This window comes from Kogia breviceps, chromosome 13 (assembly GCF_026419965.1).
Source record: "Kogia breviceps isolate mKogBre1 chromosome 13, mKogBre1 haplotype 1, whole genome shotgun sequence".
NCBI classification, from domain to species: Eukaryota; Metazoa; Chordata; class Mammalia; order Artiodactyla; family Physeteridae; genus Kogia; species Kogia breviceps.
The window spans coordinates 2,684,067-2,701,252 of NC_081322.1; the positions used below are offsets into that span (position 1 = coordinate 2,684,067).

Here is a 17,186-nt window from a genome sequence, read left to right on the forward strand (position 1 = left end):
AGGCGTTTAATATGACAAAAATTTCATCTTTGAAATTTCACATCATAGTGCTTATTCCTTTAAAGATAATTTGCCTTAGACACCATAAACTTGTATAACACTATTAATGAAAAAACCCGATATTATGCAGAGTTAGTTCAATAAAGTCGAGTGCTTGGAAAACTCAAGACCAGTAGTTATTTAACATATTGAGAGATGATAACTCAATGACATCCATAGTGATGGAGAGTTTGTTTCTGGTGAAGAATAAAGTGCACAATTCAAATTATAAGAGAAATGCCACAAAAGAACAAGGTTATAAAAAGACAAAATGTCTTCGAAAGAGCAAAGAGAAAGAGAAAGAGCAAATAGAGTGTCAAAATAATGAAATAGTTTTCAGGGGCAGCAATATCCATTTCCACCAAACTGAAAACTTTCTGCCAATTAGCATTTTATCCTTTTTCTGCCTAGATGGTTTAAATTCCTTTGGGCGTATTAGTTGCCTAAAACAATATTTCAAATGAGAAGTATTTGTCTTCCAACATTCAATTCAACATTAACACACTTAGAAGTAGCCCTTTCACTTGCATGCGGTTATTGTAAAAGCTGAGAGAAAGTAGCATAACTGAACATAATAATACAGAACAGGCCATCAACCATTGTTCAATCTATTACTAGTCTATTAAGACAGTCCTGAGTCATGGTATACTGTAATTATTTATTTTTCCCACCTAGTTGCCAATGATCCGTATATTCTCTCTTGTCTCTTCCCCTTGTTTTCTTCCCAAAGTGGTTTCAGGCTTTTTTAACTGATCTCCTTCCCCTGGGGTCCTGATTCTCCATTAATATTTTCCATTTGGAACTGCAGGTCGATGAGGATGATGGGGAGGGGATGGAACTGGTGATATTTCAGATTCTCCAGGCATCGGAGAGAAATATTTACAAAGCAAGCACCTGTCTTCTTTAATATTGACTAGCTCTTACCACAAAAATTCAACGTATAACTTTGCTAAGTCTTCTTTGCTTTTCTCTATTGTACTACAGATTCAGTTCTATCATTCTAGCATAGCACAAGCCAGGACTTCAGAAGGAGTGTAGAAAAGGATATCTTTAGGATGTGGAGAAAAATCTATCCAATCACATGTCTTATAAAATGCCATAGTGATTAAACCAAAATTACTTGCAGTCTCTGCTGGGTAGAGCAAACAAGCTATGAGAGTTTTCAGCCGTTATTTTAGACATTTTAATATTGTTCTAAAATATCATAATTATTAATATTGTTACTATTGAAATGACTAGAAGATTATTTTCTCTTTCTGTTTAAACATAACCCCTCCCTCCAATGCATCAGTTTTAAGAAATAGAAAATAACTTCTGGAAATGATAAGGATTGAAGCTGTCATAAACTGATCACTGTGAGGTCACCTTTAAGAAAACCTATTTAATTGCTTTAAGAGAATGTAAAATTACATATTGAAACAAATAATTCACTCTTCTCCAAAAAAGAATTTCCTTCGCATTTTGTTTTACGTTAAGAGTGTTTTACATGAGAGATAACCCAGTGAGCAATGGAATTAGAGGTAGGGATCTTGGATTCTCCTAAGATCCTCCTTTCCTTACTATCATCAATCTCCTCTGCAACCTTAAGGTTGCAGGTCACTCTCAACATGTGAGCTCCTTAAATCCAAACTGAAGAAGTTGGATCATCTCATTGCTTTATTGGCCTTGTACTTGGAAATCTAGGTTTCCACATAAAAATCTCAGAATGGTGAATAGTGGGGTATGGGGGAAGTGGTAGGTTAGATGGTGGATTTAATCCTCACATCAAAAATGGCAACTCCTCTTTATTGTAGCACATTTTGGAACTTCACTTATGATTTTCATTTTATTTTAATTCCACCACTAAAAACTGCTTAAAAACCACAATTTCCGTGAAAGTTTAAATTTAGTTGACATTTATCTTCTTTATGAATTAGCATACAAAACTGATGTGTGATAGAAACACACTTTGTTAAGGTAGAAAAACCAAAGGCAATAATAAAGAACCATTTTCAATTTAAACAAAGAATAAGTCTTGTAAACTGTTTTCTACTTTTTCTAAATATTTTATTTCATAAAAAGTTTCCATGGTCAAATTAACTTAGAAACTGCTGTAAATCTCTTAGAGATTTACAGTGTACATTAATTGATTAAAGACACTGGTAAGTCCTTTATATTTTGTTCAACACAGTTTTCCCAGTTTTATTAGATGACAGATGACAGACCTTCCTTTTCGCATAATATGTTACTCATTTATGGAAACATGCAGCCATAGGGAAATGGAAGTGAACCAGAAAGAAGATACTTCATTTTCCACTGTCTCTGTAGCCAGTACTTGGTGAAATAATCCAGAACATTAGTGAACTTTACATTCCCTTATTTTTTGACACCGATATCTTGGATTCCTGCTACAGCACCCAGGCCAAATATTGCCTGACATACTGACACAGAAGTTTTCAATATTGGTAAAAGATGACTTAATGCAGAATACATTACACAGAACTGTAGAAAGAATAAATAATTGTGAGTTTCTTTTCACGTCATGTCTTTTTAATAATAGGAATGGAATCCATTCACAGATAGGAAAAATACTTAGTTGCCATAGGAATGATATATGTTCATTAATAAAAGAAAGTGAGCTAAAGCCTTCAAATAAGAAAATTCCATTAATTAGTGGTTTCACAAAGTATTGATTGGTCTTATCAACTTAAAATACTACACATTTTAGCTATTAGTCTAATTGCATGTTATTTTAATCAAGCTTGTTTCTTGCATATGTGGTATTGCAATAACATTATTTTTATATAAACTAGCATAAAATATTATGGTTGTGAATTGAATTAATCTATTTTAGCCAAAGAGGTAGAAATAAATCAGTTATCATACCAAGAAGTCACAAATTGTATTCTTGGTGATCAACTATTTTATATGTTAGTAATATGGAACCAAACAAGGATAAGTGAGTTATGTACACAAAAGCCTGAAATGTAATAGGGTCTCAGAATTGATAGCTTTTATTCTACATTCTACTGCTTCCTGAAATAGAAGCTTTCTTGGGCACATTACTTAAGAATTTAGAGTCCATGATTCTTTTCGTTGTTTTTGTTTTTTCATGATTCTTTATTTTTTAAGTGGTCCTAATTCTAACTCCTCTGCTAACCTCATATAACTCTTGGGAGGATTAACTGATAATTCATTAAAAAAAAAAAAATTCTCTCACCTCATGCAATGAAGACTGACATTTGGGAAATTGAAAAAAATGAGGTCCGGGGGAATAAAAATTATACGTCAACTGTACACATTTTATTTAGTGTAAAATTTAATCGATATTGATTTTTCAGTCTTTGATTTTAGGTCAAGGCTTTTCCTTTAGCTAAGGGTCTACTCTGGCATCCAGACTATCTTTTGTACACAGAAAACACTCACAGGCATGAGGTCAGTGAAAATGTTGGAGTAGGGACATCTAGGGACTGTCCTTCCCCAGAAAAATCCTAAAAATTTATCAAAAACTCTCAAGATTAACCTTATTGAAATGCAGAAAGATCGTCAAATGTTTACATTAACAAAGAGGATGCATAGGAAGAGAAAGGCTACTGAAACAGCCTAGATCTTAGCGGCATATTAACTAACCTAGATCCACCCCTTCCCTTATGCATCAGTGGTCCTTGATGACAGCCTGTTCCTAGTGTGGGCACAGAGTAGATATGTTTTCCAGGGAATTGTGTTATCTGTTTTTATCTGACTGGGGTTTTCCTGCAGGACTCCTGCTGTGGAGTTTCCCTTTGTTTTGCCTAACCTGGAACTCTATTAGGGCTGAACAGCCTGGAATGAAAAATAACGCTTGGGGTAAACAATAGATATACCAAAATCCTGGGAGGAAAAGCTGAGTAGTGAGGTTTTGGTAGGGCGAAGAAGGACTTTGAAAAATTACCGCATAAGCAGAGGAAACTGCAGAGCTACATGAATGCTCAGGATAGGACACATATTCAGAAAAGACCTGAGGAGGCCTCAGGCTTTCAAATGTAGCCAACTTTTAGCCTCAGGGCAAGCTGGAAGTGTAAACTAAGACAAAGCTGTAAACAGCCAGGGAAAGGGTTGAAAGAAAGCCACAGCCCAGAGCAAATCTGAAAAGAGTTGCTGCGTGATTGTTTTCATTATTTGCTTTATTGTTTACACATCGTAAGAGTCAAAGTGTCCATTTTTCAACAAAAAAAATTATGAAGCATGCAAAGAAGCAAATATGGCCCATACACAGAAAAAAAAAAAAAGAATTGAACAAAAACTGTCTTGAGAAAGCACAAATATTGGACTTCCTAGACAAGACTTTAAATCAACTCTCTTAAATATTCTCAACAAGTTAAAGGACACAATACAAAATAAATAAAGGAAACAGGAAAAGAATGGCTCAGCAAACAAAGAATATCAACAAAGAGAACCTGTAAAAAGGAATCAAATATAAATTATGGAGCAGAAAAATACAATAGTTGAAATAAAAATACCCCCTGGAGGGGTTTACCAGCAGATTTGAGCAGACAGATGAAAGAATCTGCAAAGTTAATAACAGGGAAAATGAAATTATCCAGTTAGAAGAGCAGAAAGCTCTTCCAAAGCATTCAAGTTAGTTTTTAATATAAGGAGCACTCTCTTTCTGCACTTTTATTTTATGAGCTTGCATAGAATTTAGTTAAAATATTTAATTGTATATTAATATATGTTAACAAACATATTTATAGTGACATATAACAGGAGTAATCGTTCGGAGAAGAAACTCAAGTAACTTGCACTAAGTAGCTCAGCTGTCAGAAGCAGAGGGATGTGAGTACATAGTGAACATGATACTACCAAGAATATCTGGGTACCATGGGCATCTATCCTTATATTACTACAGAGAGAATCAAAGAGTGTGGATAATTCAGGAAGTCGGTTGAAAGCTTCAACTGTGATTTGTATAGTGAGCTTTGGTTTACAAAACATTTTCTCATTAACTCTGTGAACTTTATTTATGCAAAGACCTTGTCCACATCATTCATAACTGGGTCCACAGTGCCTAAAAATAGTATGTGGCACATAATCAGTTCTCAATAAATATCTCTGACCAAGAAAGGACTCAACAATGGAGGTGCAATATAGGGGGGTGGGGAGTGGGAGGTACAAGCTATTGGGTGTAAGATAAGCTTAAGAATATATGCAACAACACGGGGAACATAGCCAATATTTTGTAAAAACTGTAAATGGAAAGAAACCTTTTTTTTTTTTTTTTTGTAAATGGAAAGAAACCTTTAAAATTGTAGAAAACTTAAAAAAAGAAAAGACTCAACAAACGTGTTTTCTTCATTTAATAAGGGGATAAAATGTATGTGGAAGTGTTTGAAAATATATACACTCTATATAATAGGCTTCATAATAACATATTTCTTTTTAATTTTGCAGCCCGTATCTTCCTGTAGTATATACTTGACTTAGAACATGAACTTTCAATCAGCAGTCATTTGAAACTGTCTTATAAAGAGTTACACAGTTCTCTAAGAAAACCACAAGACAAAATGAATGGCACTTTTCATTATTTTGTAAGTTGGATTACGGGGCCAACAATTTACAAGGCAATAATAAAATGAAAAGATTTAAGTAGAGCTTATGTACTATCATATACTTGTGTGTGCCAACTTGCTTTTGAATCTTAGCTTTGCTTTACAAGCAATTCTGTTAAGCCTGTAAACTGTCAAATATGGTGGGTGTGAATATGTATACCCGACCTCACCAAAGGCTAAGTGATATACTTATTTTCAAAGATAGTTTCCATTCTTATCCTTGCTTTCTGCTACTTAAATCTTTCTTTAAAAATGCCTGTTTTTCTTGAAAATTTGCTTGTGTGGTCTGGCTAAGTGTAAACTCTCTTTGGGGCAAGTGAGGGAGGAAAAACAAAAGGACTTCAGCTATTTACAAGTAAGGAAAGCATATGCTGTGTATGACCCTTTTTTTTTTTTTTTCCCCTTTAGCACTTTATTATGACAGTTTAATAAACAATATTGAAGGAATATTACAGTGAACACCCGTATATCCACCACCTGGATTTGGCCATTACCATTTTACTTTTTCTGACTTTATTACATATTTATCCATCCATCCATTTCTCTACCCATTCATCAATCCTTATTTTTTTGGACACGTTTCAAATGCAGGCATCCTTTAACTCCTCTAAACTACATCAGCATGCATGTAACTATTTAGAGTAGGATATTTGTTTCCATTTTTTCTTTTGACTTAAAATTGACATGCAATGAAAAGTACACATTTTTTTAAAATTTATTTATTTATTTTTGGCTGCATTGCGTCTTTGTTGCTGCACGCAGGCTTTCTCTAGTTGTGGCGAGCGGGGGCTACTCTTTGTCGTGGTGCGTGGGCTTCTCATTGCTCTGTATACCCTTTATTTTAATGAATTAAGAACAGGCATTTGATGCTCTCTCAGCATTTTAAAAGTCATCCGTACCTATCCTGGAGGCAGTGTGGATAGTGAAAACATCAGGAGCCCTAGGACCAAAACATATTGATCCCAGTAGAAACATTGCCACTTTTTTGGTGGTGGGATCTTAAACAAGTCCTGCTACCGAGCCTGGCCTTGCTTTCCTTATTAGTCAATGTGAAAAAGAATAATACCCATGAGAAAGCGGTAGTAAAACAGTAGTCTGATAGCTTCAGAAGATAATATTAGTTATTATAAAGTTTTCAAATATAAACATGAGGAGTATGCTGAGTTCATACACACATATATAATTCTAATTTTAATCGCATTCTTCACTTCCGCAAACTTTAATAACTTTTGGTATGATGAAATAGACACGATTTTCCAAGTGCTGGTAAGTTCCCAGTGGTTTCTGCTATAAGCCATATGAGACTGCTAGCTCTTTATCAGAATCTACCCATATTTTGAGTCGAAAGGGAAAAAAAGAGAGTGAAACACTTTTGGTGAGTCCTTTCTTCGTCACAGATATTTATTGAGAACTGACTACGTGCCAGGTACTATTTGTGGGCACTTTGGACTGAGTTATGAATGATGTGGACAAGGTTTCTGTATAAACAAAGTTCACATAGTTGATGAGAAAAGGTTTTGGAAGGCAAAACTCACTATACAAATATTAACCACAACCGAGGTTCTTTCAAATCAAAATATGGGTAGATTCTGAAAAGAAAGAGCTAGCAGTCTTATATATGGTTCATAGCAAAATCCACTGCTAAACTAATCTACTCACCAGGTCCCCAGAGGTGGGGCAAATCCCTGAGGCTTCCGCTAGCTTTCACTTTTAGTTGTAGTTTTCTGCAAAAATCCTCAGCCTACATTCAGGTCCTAGACTCACTGCATGGTCTAAAAACCCCAAACTGCCTAGTTCTGGGATAGAAAACTTTCCATAGACTGATGATCATTATTCTTTTTTCAGTCTTGCTTTGACTACCGACTTTGCCACCATCGTCTTCCATTATGGCTGCAGCAATGCACATGCAAACAAATATAAAAATGCAATGGGTTCTTCAACCATGTGTGCACAAACTGTGACTAGAAAGATGTTCTCTCTCACAGGAAGACCACAAGTAGAGTCAAGTTTTATGTATGGTTGGCTCTTTAAAAATATGTAAGCCTTAGTTTATCAATACTTTGTCCACAGGAGGACAGCTGCCCTCCCTGCTGCCTTGCTAATTCAACCGAGCATGACCCCTTCACATTCCAAAGACACACAGACATCTACTCATTATATGAGTCATGGTCTCCTGATGCCAAGAAAGAACTTAAGGTAACACCTTTTTAAGAAAAAAAAAAAGTGGAATTTTCAGCAAATTATTTGACCTCATTTTCATAGAAACATTTAGAGCCTTCATAGAAGTTGTTTGAGTGATGATCATTTTGAAGAAAGACATCCCAGAACAATCACATTATTAAAATGGACTGAGTTTTTAGGGTGAAGTTTAGTAGGGCAGAATAAATAAATGAACAGATTTTAGTTAAACAAATACCGTATGCTAACACATATATATGGAATCTAAAAAAAAAAAAAAAAAAAAAGGTCCTGAAGATCCTAGGGGCAGGACAGGAATAAAGATGCAGACGTAGAGAATGGACTTGGGGACATGGGGAGGGGGAAGGGGAAGCTGGGACGAAGTGAGAGAGTGGCATGGGCATATATACACTACCACATGTAAAACAGATAGCTAGTGAGAAGCAGATGCATATAGCACAGGGAGATCAGCTCGGTGCTTTGTGACCCCCTAGAGGGGTGGGATAGGGAGGGTGGGAGGGAGATGCAAAAGGAAGGGGATACAGGGACATATGTATATGTATAGCTGATTCACTTTGTGATGCAACAGAAACTAACGCACCATTGTTAAGCAATTATACTTCAATAAAGATGTTAAAAAAATTTTTTAAAAAGAACATAATCCAATATCCATAAATGAAGTACTATTCCAACCCACATCACGGAAATAGCACACGAAGGAATTTTTACATTCAGAAAACATTCAGACTTTCTATGGTAGCATTTTCCATGGGAATAGATAACGGTGAAACTCAAAAGCATGATTCTGCAAAACTCTGATTGGAACACGCAATTGCTTTCCTGTGTGAGGTTTGAGATGTGTTGTTACCTCCCTACAACTGAGCATCTGTTTTTTATAAACCTAAAATGGCAGACTATAAAATGTCTTGTTATTGAAAGCGTCTTTCAACATATCATCAGGGAAATTAGCTATTTAACAGAAACTCCATGTTCCTATAAATACCTTGTTAGAAAGTCCTCAAGCTCTTTCCCGTTTCTTGCAGGAGAAGCAGCAAAGGAACAAGACAGCTTGAGCCAAGACGACTCATTACACCAAGAGCAATAAGACACACAGACCAAAGCGAATCTTACCGTCTTCTGATCCTTTCTACAATACTCTCTTGCTTTGTGAAAGTTAACTCCTTTGGCTTTCTGAAGGATTCTTCAGTAGACAATTTATTCAAAGAAAAATGGGTATGTTTCCAAAACAGAGATATGGAGATAAGGACATTTCAAATAAGATGGAGCCCAGGGGCAATTCAAACCTTATCCCACACCTACTTTCATTCTGCGTGGGAATAAAAATGTGGGCAAAGACAAGAAGTTCATCAAAGGACAACACTGACCTTGAATTTCTACCAAAGACGACGATCAGGGTTGAAAACCTGAAGAAATTTCACAATCTTAGAGCCATACCTTTTTTTTTTTCTTTTTTTTTTTTTGGAAATTAAGGATTTCAACTGGAAAAGAGGAAAGATCTTATCACTGTGGGTAGAAACTAAGTAAACGTATTTTTCACATTTAAAGTTCATGAGTAAGACTTTTGTCGAATCAAGATACGTCTCAATGAAGAATCACAGGAGAAATGTGAAGAGAAATGAGGATAAATTTTTTTTTAAAGTATAAGTTTTCTGACATAAGGGCAAACAAAATACAGATGATTGTTTCATATAAGAAGAAAAAGGAAACAATGAAAATGAAGGCTCTCTCCTGTGACTGTAAAGCTGAAAAAGACAAATTTGGGGATAGTGAAGAATACAAAAGAGTGACGGAATCCAGTGGCCAGTTAATGGTAATCGCACTTATCCTAAAGGAATGTCTGGAAAAATGTTTCCAGTGGAAGGTGGTGCATATGGCTGGGACCCTGATGCAAATGACAGTAGGGAGCCCCCGCCAGCCAAGGGAGGAGGTTGAGAGGGAACATTCCGCTGGCCAGGACAGATGATAAAAGCTGAGCAGCCACAACCAGAGCCAGATCTGGGACAGTCTGGAAGGAGAGGACGCCAAGGTGGAGTCCGAGCTGGTAGGAAAAACAGACCCAAATCCCGAGATAGAAAAAGCAAAACCAGAAAGGTCACTGAGGTACCCCTTCCTCTTTAGCTTATGGATATCATGGTGGGACATTAAAATAATACTTCAGAAGTGCGTAGTTTGATGATATGACCCAAACGAAATTGGGGGATTTTTTAAAGTTACTTTAAGCAGTTTATTTATTCAAAGAATATTCACCTAGAGCCTATTCTTTGCTGAATACAAAGCTAGGTTTCAGGAATACAAAGATGAAAAGGAAGTCAGGACAAGAAAGGGTTTCAATACTCTGCTATGTTTAAAATAGATAACCAACAAGGACCTACTGTAGAGCACAGGGAACTCTGCTCAATATTCTATAATAACCTAAATGGGAAAAGGATTTGAAAAAAAAATAGATACATGTATATGTATAAGTGAATCACTTTGCTGTACACCTGAAACTAACACAACATTGTAAATCGACTACAGTCCAATATAAAACAAAATTTTTTTAAATTTTTAAAAATTAAAAAATGAAGATACAGGACCACTATTATTAGATACCACCAGGAAATCAAGATCAAACTTAAAAGTGTCCATTGGATTTGGGAATTAGAAATTGGTGGGTGATTTTAGCAGGAGTACTTGTAGTGAATGGCAGGGGCAGAAAAAAGAATGTAGTGAACTGAAAGATAATTTAGTAGTAGGTTTATTGAAAAAGGAGTACATGTAAGTTTTCCATGTCCCTGGATGAAAGGAGAAAAATAGGGCAGAAACTGAGGGGACATAGGGCTCAAATGGATTTGGTGTTTGTTATTGCTGTATTGTTTTTCAAAAACAAAACAGTAATTCAAATTGATAGTATTGTTTGATACATTATTTGGTTTACCATAGTAGTAGAGTAATGATAATTTAGGCTGGGGGAAGACCCTAAAGATCATGCACTTTTCACATTTTACAGATGAAGAGCTGAGGACCTGAAGTATAGCCAATATTTTTATAATAACTATAAATGGAATATAATCTATAAAGATTTTGGATCACTATGTTGTACACCTGAAATCAATATGATATTGTAAATCAACTATACCTCAACTGAAAAAAAAAAAAACCAAATACTTAGGACCTGGAAGTTGTGATTTTCTAGTCATTCATTTTAAAACCTATACCAGCAGACATCATCTGGGAATATGTGACATTATGAGGGAATAAAAAACGCGATGATTATTTAGGACTCCCTCCCTTCCTTCCTTTCTTTCTGTCTTCCATTTCCTCCCAAAATTTGAAATATCTTCCTAATGCTACCCATTCTATATAAAGTATATTATTGAAGCTAATATCAAGATAAATTAAGGTGAAAATATAACACCGTAAGTTTTAATATCGGCATACATTTAAGCCATATAATTAAGTGAAAATTGCATTTTGGAATGATTTTATTGTTACATTTTACTTTGCTTTTGTGTACCTGACATTCACATATAACTCTTCTTATAAAAGGTAACTTGTTTTAAAGCTAAAACAAACAAAAACTGGACACTCTTCCTATACAAATTCTTAGCAATAATTTTTAAAGTATTGTCATTAGAAACTATAGATCTTATAGCTGGATTCTCTTCATTTAAAGTGTCAATAAAAGTACTAGTAAGCTGTAAGAATGCCTTAACCCTATACCAAATAGTAGACATTTTGTAGTCCTGAAAGCATTAGCATTAAACATGTTTAGTGCTTAAAAGCAGGCATTATGTGAAACTAGAAAAAAAAAAAAAACAGGATTTAAAAACCTTATGTGACCTTCTGCTTTAATTGAGCCAAAATACATAAATTAGCACACCATTGAATTTGTAGGAGGAAATGGCCTATTAGGTCATTTAGTATTTCCCTTTCTAAATTTAAACAGTCCCCTACAGCATATTTTTTAACATTGTAAGTCTAGTTTTGAAAGTTTCACATGATAATACTTTTCACCACATCCTTAAAAAGCTATTAATCTAATTGAGCTTCTTAGGAAGTCACTAATAATGAACTAGAAGCTTTCTTTTCTTAACATGATTCCACCAGCTTCCTTGCCAGGTATCCAGGTATCCATCTCCAGAACTCTTCTACTTCCCTTCTTTTTTTTTTTTTTTTTTTTCTGAGTATTTGAGTTGTATGGAACCCACCTGAAGGAAAATTGCAAAAATGGCAGAACTTTGTCAATAATGAACTTCCTCTTCCTGCTTCTTCCCCAAGTTTAGACAATGATGATGAAAGTTTGCCCCTTGTACTTGACATTATCTTGCCTTTGTCAACTACAAATTGGCACTTGTCATTGGCACTTGCCATCTACCTCTACAGGGATTAAATCATGTGCTGCTGCATCTCTGATTTTCACCACCCCCTGAAAGGAGTTCAGGGTGGAGAGCAGAAATAAGGCACTCTGTGCTCTGGGAAAAACTGGCAGAACAGGTCTTCCGATAGTTAGGTATTTTCAGGAGCTGATTTTAAGGGCCCAATTCTTGTATCTCCTCACATCTAGAAAAGCACTAAAATTCTTCTTCACGAGGTGATGAATGCTCCTCGTGACTAGCAGAAACCTTCTGCAAAAAAATATGTGCTTGATTGCATGCACTTTCCCTTCAGCAAAATCACACAAATACAGACCTTCCCCTCTACCTCTTTGGAACAGTTTCTCGGAGCTATGTGAAATGCTGCAGTCCTCATTTTGCCCCAAATAAAACTTAACTCGCAACTCTCATGTTGCGCAGTTTTTAAGTCGACACCCTTTCCTTTCTTCTAACTGTAGTGTCCCCTGAAAAAAGGCTATGGGAGCTTAAAATTGTATTTACCATCCCTGAGAGATGGATTTTTTGTTATTGTTAGCCATATGCTTTCAGAGGCCTATGGGGAAAGCAGGGACTCTATTACTGCAGCTTGTTTCGAATAGATACAAAATGCCAAGATGATAATTATCTGAAGTGAATATAATCTCTTAATGCCTTTAGAGAGCAGAGACATACTTTGGGGCTTATACCTTGTGAATGATAAGTCATTAATTTTTTTTTTTTTTTTTTTGCGGTATGCGGGCCTCTCACTGTTGCGGCCTCTCCCGTTGCGGAGCACAGGCTCCGGACGCGCAGGCTCAGCGGCCACGGCTCACGGGCTCAGCCGCTCCGCGGCATGTGGGATCTTCCCGGACCAGGGCACGAACCCGTGTCTCCTGCATCGGCAGGCGGACTCTCAACCACTGCGCCACCAGGGAAGCCCAGTCATTAATTTTATTCTAATTGACAACTGAGGTAGTCCTTCTGAAAGAAAACGGAAAGACGATTTTGGAAATTTGGGTCAACAATTGCAAAGTGGTATTTAAAACACACTGATATATACGCATACATGTGTATATATGTGTGTATATATATAAAATATACATGCATACATATATGGGCCATTGTGTGCTAGGGCTGGCTTATACCTGCCCAGGGGTGCAGATTGTTGAATTTTCAGGAATTTTGTGAAGCAGGTAAACACACCCATGATTAAATATTAAATTATATAAGCTAACAAATAAATTATATTAAAACAAAGGTAAGCAATTCTAAATATTCACAGTTCCCTAATTTTTTTACTACATTTTGGTATTATCAGTGCTCTAGAGACTATTTATATTTACTGCCTCCATATGGTGGAAACCCTATAAACTAGTGAAAACCTGAGCATTTGTGTTCAGTGAATTCATGGTGCTTGCTTTACATCAGCAAATGCTACAAAGCAGAGACCTTCAGCCCACCCAAAACTGGTTGTTATGCATTTACTATCACACTACTGTTAACAAAATTATAAAATAACTGTATTTTAAAAAACACTAAACATATAAAGAACAGGGAAGACATTGAATATCTATCCACAGTTTTATCAGTTGTATAATGTCTTTTTTTTTTTTTTTTTTTTTTTTTTTTTTTTTTGCGGTAAGCAGGCCTCTCACTGCTGTGGCCTCTCCCGTTGCGGAGCGCAGGCTCCGGACGCGCAGGCCCAGCGGCCACGGCTCACGGGCCCAGCCGCTCCGCGGCACGTGGGATCCTCCCGGACCTGGGCGCGAACCCGCGTCCCCTGCATCGGCAGGCGGACTCTCAACCACTGCGCCACCAGGGAAGCCCTATAATGTCATTTTTGTATGTTCATTTTGATACCACTATACATTTTAGCTGAATTCCGTTATTGATTTATTTTAATAATATTCTTCATGCTATTATAATTGTGATAGGACATAAAATTTAAAAAATAAAATGAGAAAAATTAAAAATATAATCAAAGTAAGGTTAATTATTAGAAGCAAAGTCATGGATGTCACTTTGTAACTTGAATAGGTTAATTCTTGTAAGTACTGATCTGGTTCCAAATTTTCTAGAAGCAAAATAAAAATGGAACTCAATTAATTATTTTGTGCTCTTTCTCTGAAGAGGCATTTATTTTTCTTGCCACTGAATACAGAGGAAACACATTATATGGGTCATTCTGAAATGGGTATTAAATAATATTGTTTTAAGGTTGTAAGTCTCTAGGGGCATTAAATTAAAACCTAGTATACAGGCTCCAAATATGTTTTATGAATCAACAAATTCATGAGCAGTTAAATCAATTTCTTTTCTGATTACCCTTTATGTAAACCCAAGGTGTAACTTTTTAACAAATTGAAGGAATTTCTCTGACAAGGTTAGAGCTTAGAAAACAGAGAGAAGTGTTGATTTTTCGACAATATTGATCAGCTTCTGTGTGCTACAGACTTAAATATTTTATGGAACAGATTTATTCCTGGCTTGTGAAACCTAAAACATAAAGCGAGAGATTTTTCACTATTCTCACTTTTACTATTCTCTTAAATGATAAAATTAAGTCCTAATCTCAATGACTTGCTCAAAGACACGTAGCAAATAGGTGGTGATGTCTGAATTGCACCCATCCAGTCTGGCATTAGGTGTCTGTTACATGTTATTAGGAGCTCAGTCGCCATCCAGAAGCCACATTATGTTTGCCAACTGGAAAGATATCCATAGGCTTAAGATATCAAGTACAAAAGAAGCCAAATTGACATTTTTTGAGAGAAAATTTTGTGTACTAACTTTTTTTTTTTTTTTTTTCCTCGGTACGCGGGCCTCTCACTGCTGTGTCCTCTCCCGTTGCGGGGCACAGGCTCCGGACGCGCAGGCTCAACGGCCACGGCTCACGGGCCCAGCCGCTCCGCGGCACGTGGGATCCTCCCGGACCGGGGCGCGAACACGCGTCCCTTGCATCGGCAGGCGGACTCTCAACCACTGCGCCACCAGGGAAGCCCCTAACTTACTTTTGCACAGATGGGTAAGCCAAACTTCCTATGCAAGGAGGTGGCCTATAGCTGTAGTTTAGAAAAAAAAAAACAGACATTTCTCTATACAATAAGGCAAACTGTCCCAGAGGCCATGCAATAGAAAGCTCACAGACCAAGGTAAGATGCTTAAATTACACACACACACACACACACACACACACACACACACACACACCCGTCAAGAGCATAGGTATTGTAAAAATGTAGAAAAATATTGGGTCAATATTTGCAGATTCACAGGTTTATTGTTATGATGCCACAAAATTTTCTATTTGTGTCTCCAGAATAAACTCATCTGTATGCCTTTATACACTCTCCATTTACTTTATGAAGTCAACGTAATTTTAATACCAAAACTGTATCTGGGGAATGTACAAAAATAAAACTACAAACCAACCCCACTATGAAAAAAAGGCAGTTTTTAAAATAAAATACTGCCAAATAGCAATGTCATGAAATATTTTAAATAATGTTATTCTAGTAGTTCAAGGGTAGTTCATTATTAGAAATCTATCAGCATAATTTATTAAGTCAAAAAAAGAAAAATATCCATAAACCACAACAAAACATGTTGCAAAGGCCTTCAATAAATTCACTGAGAACTGTAACATTCTAGAGCATATGCAGAAGAAAACCACTTAAGTATGATAAAAATTTAGTATGGCCCAAATCATATATGTGTTTAATTTATTCCCAAAGTTGATTTCATGTTCAGAAAAATAATATAAAATAAGTCTAAAATACTTTCATGTTCAAGTGTCAAGAAAAATATCACAGGAAATTAAGATATAAGCACTTCACAAGATCCAGATTTGAAAATGAAATGTGAAATCTGGAAATATTACTGTAAATGTCTCTTTTTGGTGTGCATGGAGAAAATATTATTCTGGGAAACCATGAAAGCCAACTGACTTAAATTACAGAATATTTTATATCTGAAGTAGCAGTTCTGTGAACTTTTCCTTTGTATCTCAATGTTTGCTCAAGATATATCTCAGCATAAGATTACTTTTGATACCTAAATATAATACATGACACCATTAAACTCCTAGAAGAGAACACAGGCGAAACATTCTTTGACATAAATTGTAGCAATATTTTTTAGATCAGTCTCCCAAGGCAAAAGAAATAAAAGCAAAAATAAACAAAGGGGACCTAATCAAATTTAAAAGCTTCTGCACAGCAAAGGAAACCATCAGCAAAACAAAAAGACAACCTAGGAATGGGAGAGGACATTTGCAAACGATGCAACCAACAGGGGATTATTATCCAAAATATACAAACAGCTCATACAACTCAATATCAAAAAAACAAACAACCCAATCAAAAATGGGCAGAAGACCTAAATAGACATTTCTCCAAAGAAGTCATACAGATTGCCAACAGGAACATGAAAGGATGCTTAACGTCGCTGATTACTAGAGAAATGCAAATCAGAACCACAATGAGGTATCACTTCACTCTGGTCAGAATGGCTATAATCAAAATGTCTACAAATAATAAATGCTGGAGAAGGTGTGGAGAAAAGGAAACCCTCCTACACTGTTGGTGGGAATGTAAATTGGTGCAGCCACTGTGGAGAACAGTATGGAAGTTCCTTAAAAAAATAAAAATAGAGCTACCATATAATCCAGCAATCTGGGGTATATATCCAGAAAAAAATGAAGACTCTAATTCAAAAAGACTCTAATGCACCCTAATATCATAGCAACATTACTTACAATAGCCAAGACATGGAAACAACCCAAGTGCCCATCAACAGACGCTTGGCTTAAGAACATGTGAGATATATATATATATATATATATATATATATATATATACACACACACACACACATACACACACACACACACGATGGAGTATTACTTCCATAAAAAAGAATGAAGTGTTGCCATTTGCAGCAACATGGATGGACCTAGGGAATATTAATGCTCAATGAAGTAAGTTAGACAGAAAAGAAAAAAATCATACGATATCAATTATACGTGGAATCTAAAAAATAATACCAA

At 35.9% G+C, this 17,186-nt stretch overlaps 1 long non-coding RNA gene across 1 annotated transcript; it reads left to right on the forward strand.

The window, feature by feature from the left end:
• The first annotated feature begins 5,456 nt into the window (after positions 1-5,456).
• LOC131768120 (uncharacterized) lies at positions 5,457-9,227 on the forward strand. Its single transcript, XR_010836179.1, has 3 exons — positions 5,457-5,585; positions 7,677-7,802; positions 8,828-9,227. It is a non-coding gene; the product is annotated as an uncharacterized lncRNA (long non-coding RNA).
• Positions 9,228-17,186: the final 7,959 nt, after the last annotated feature.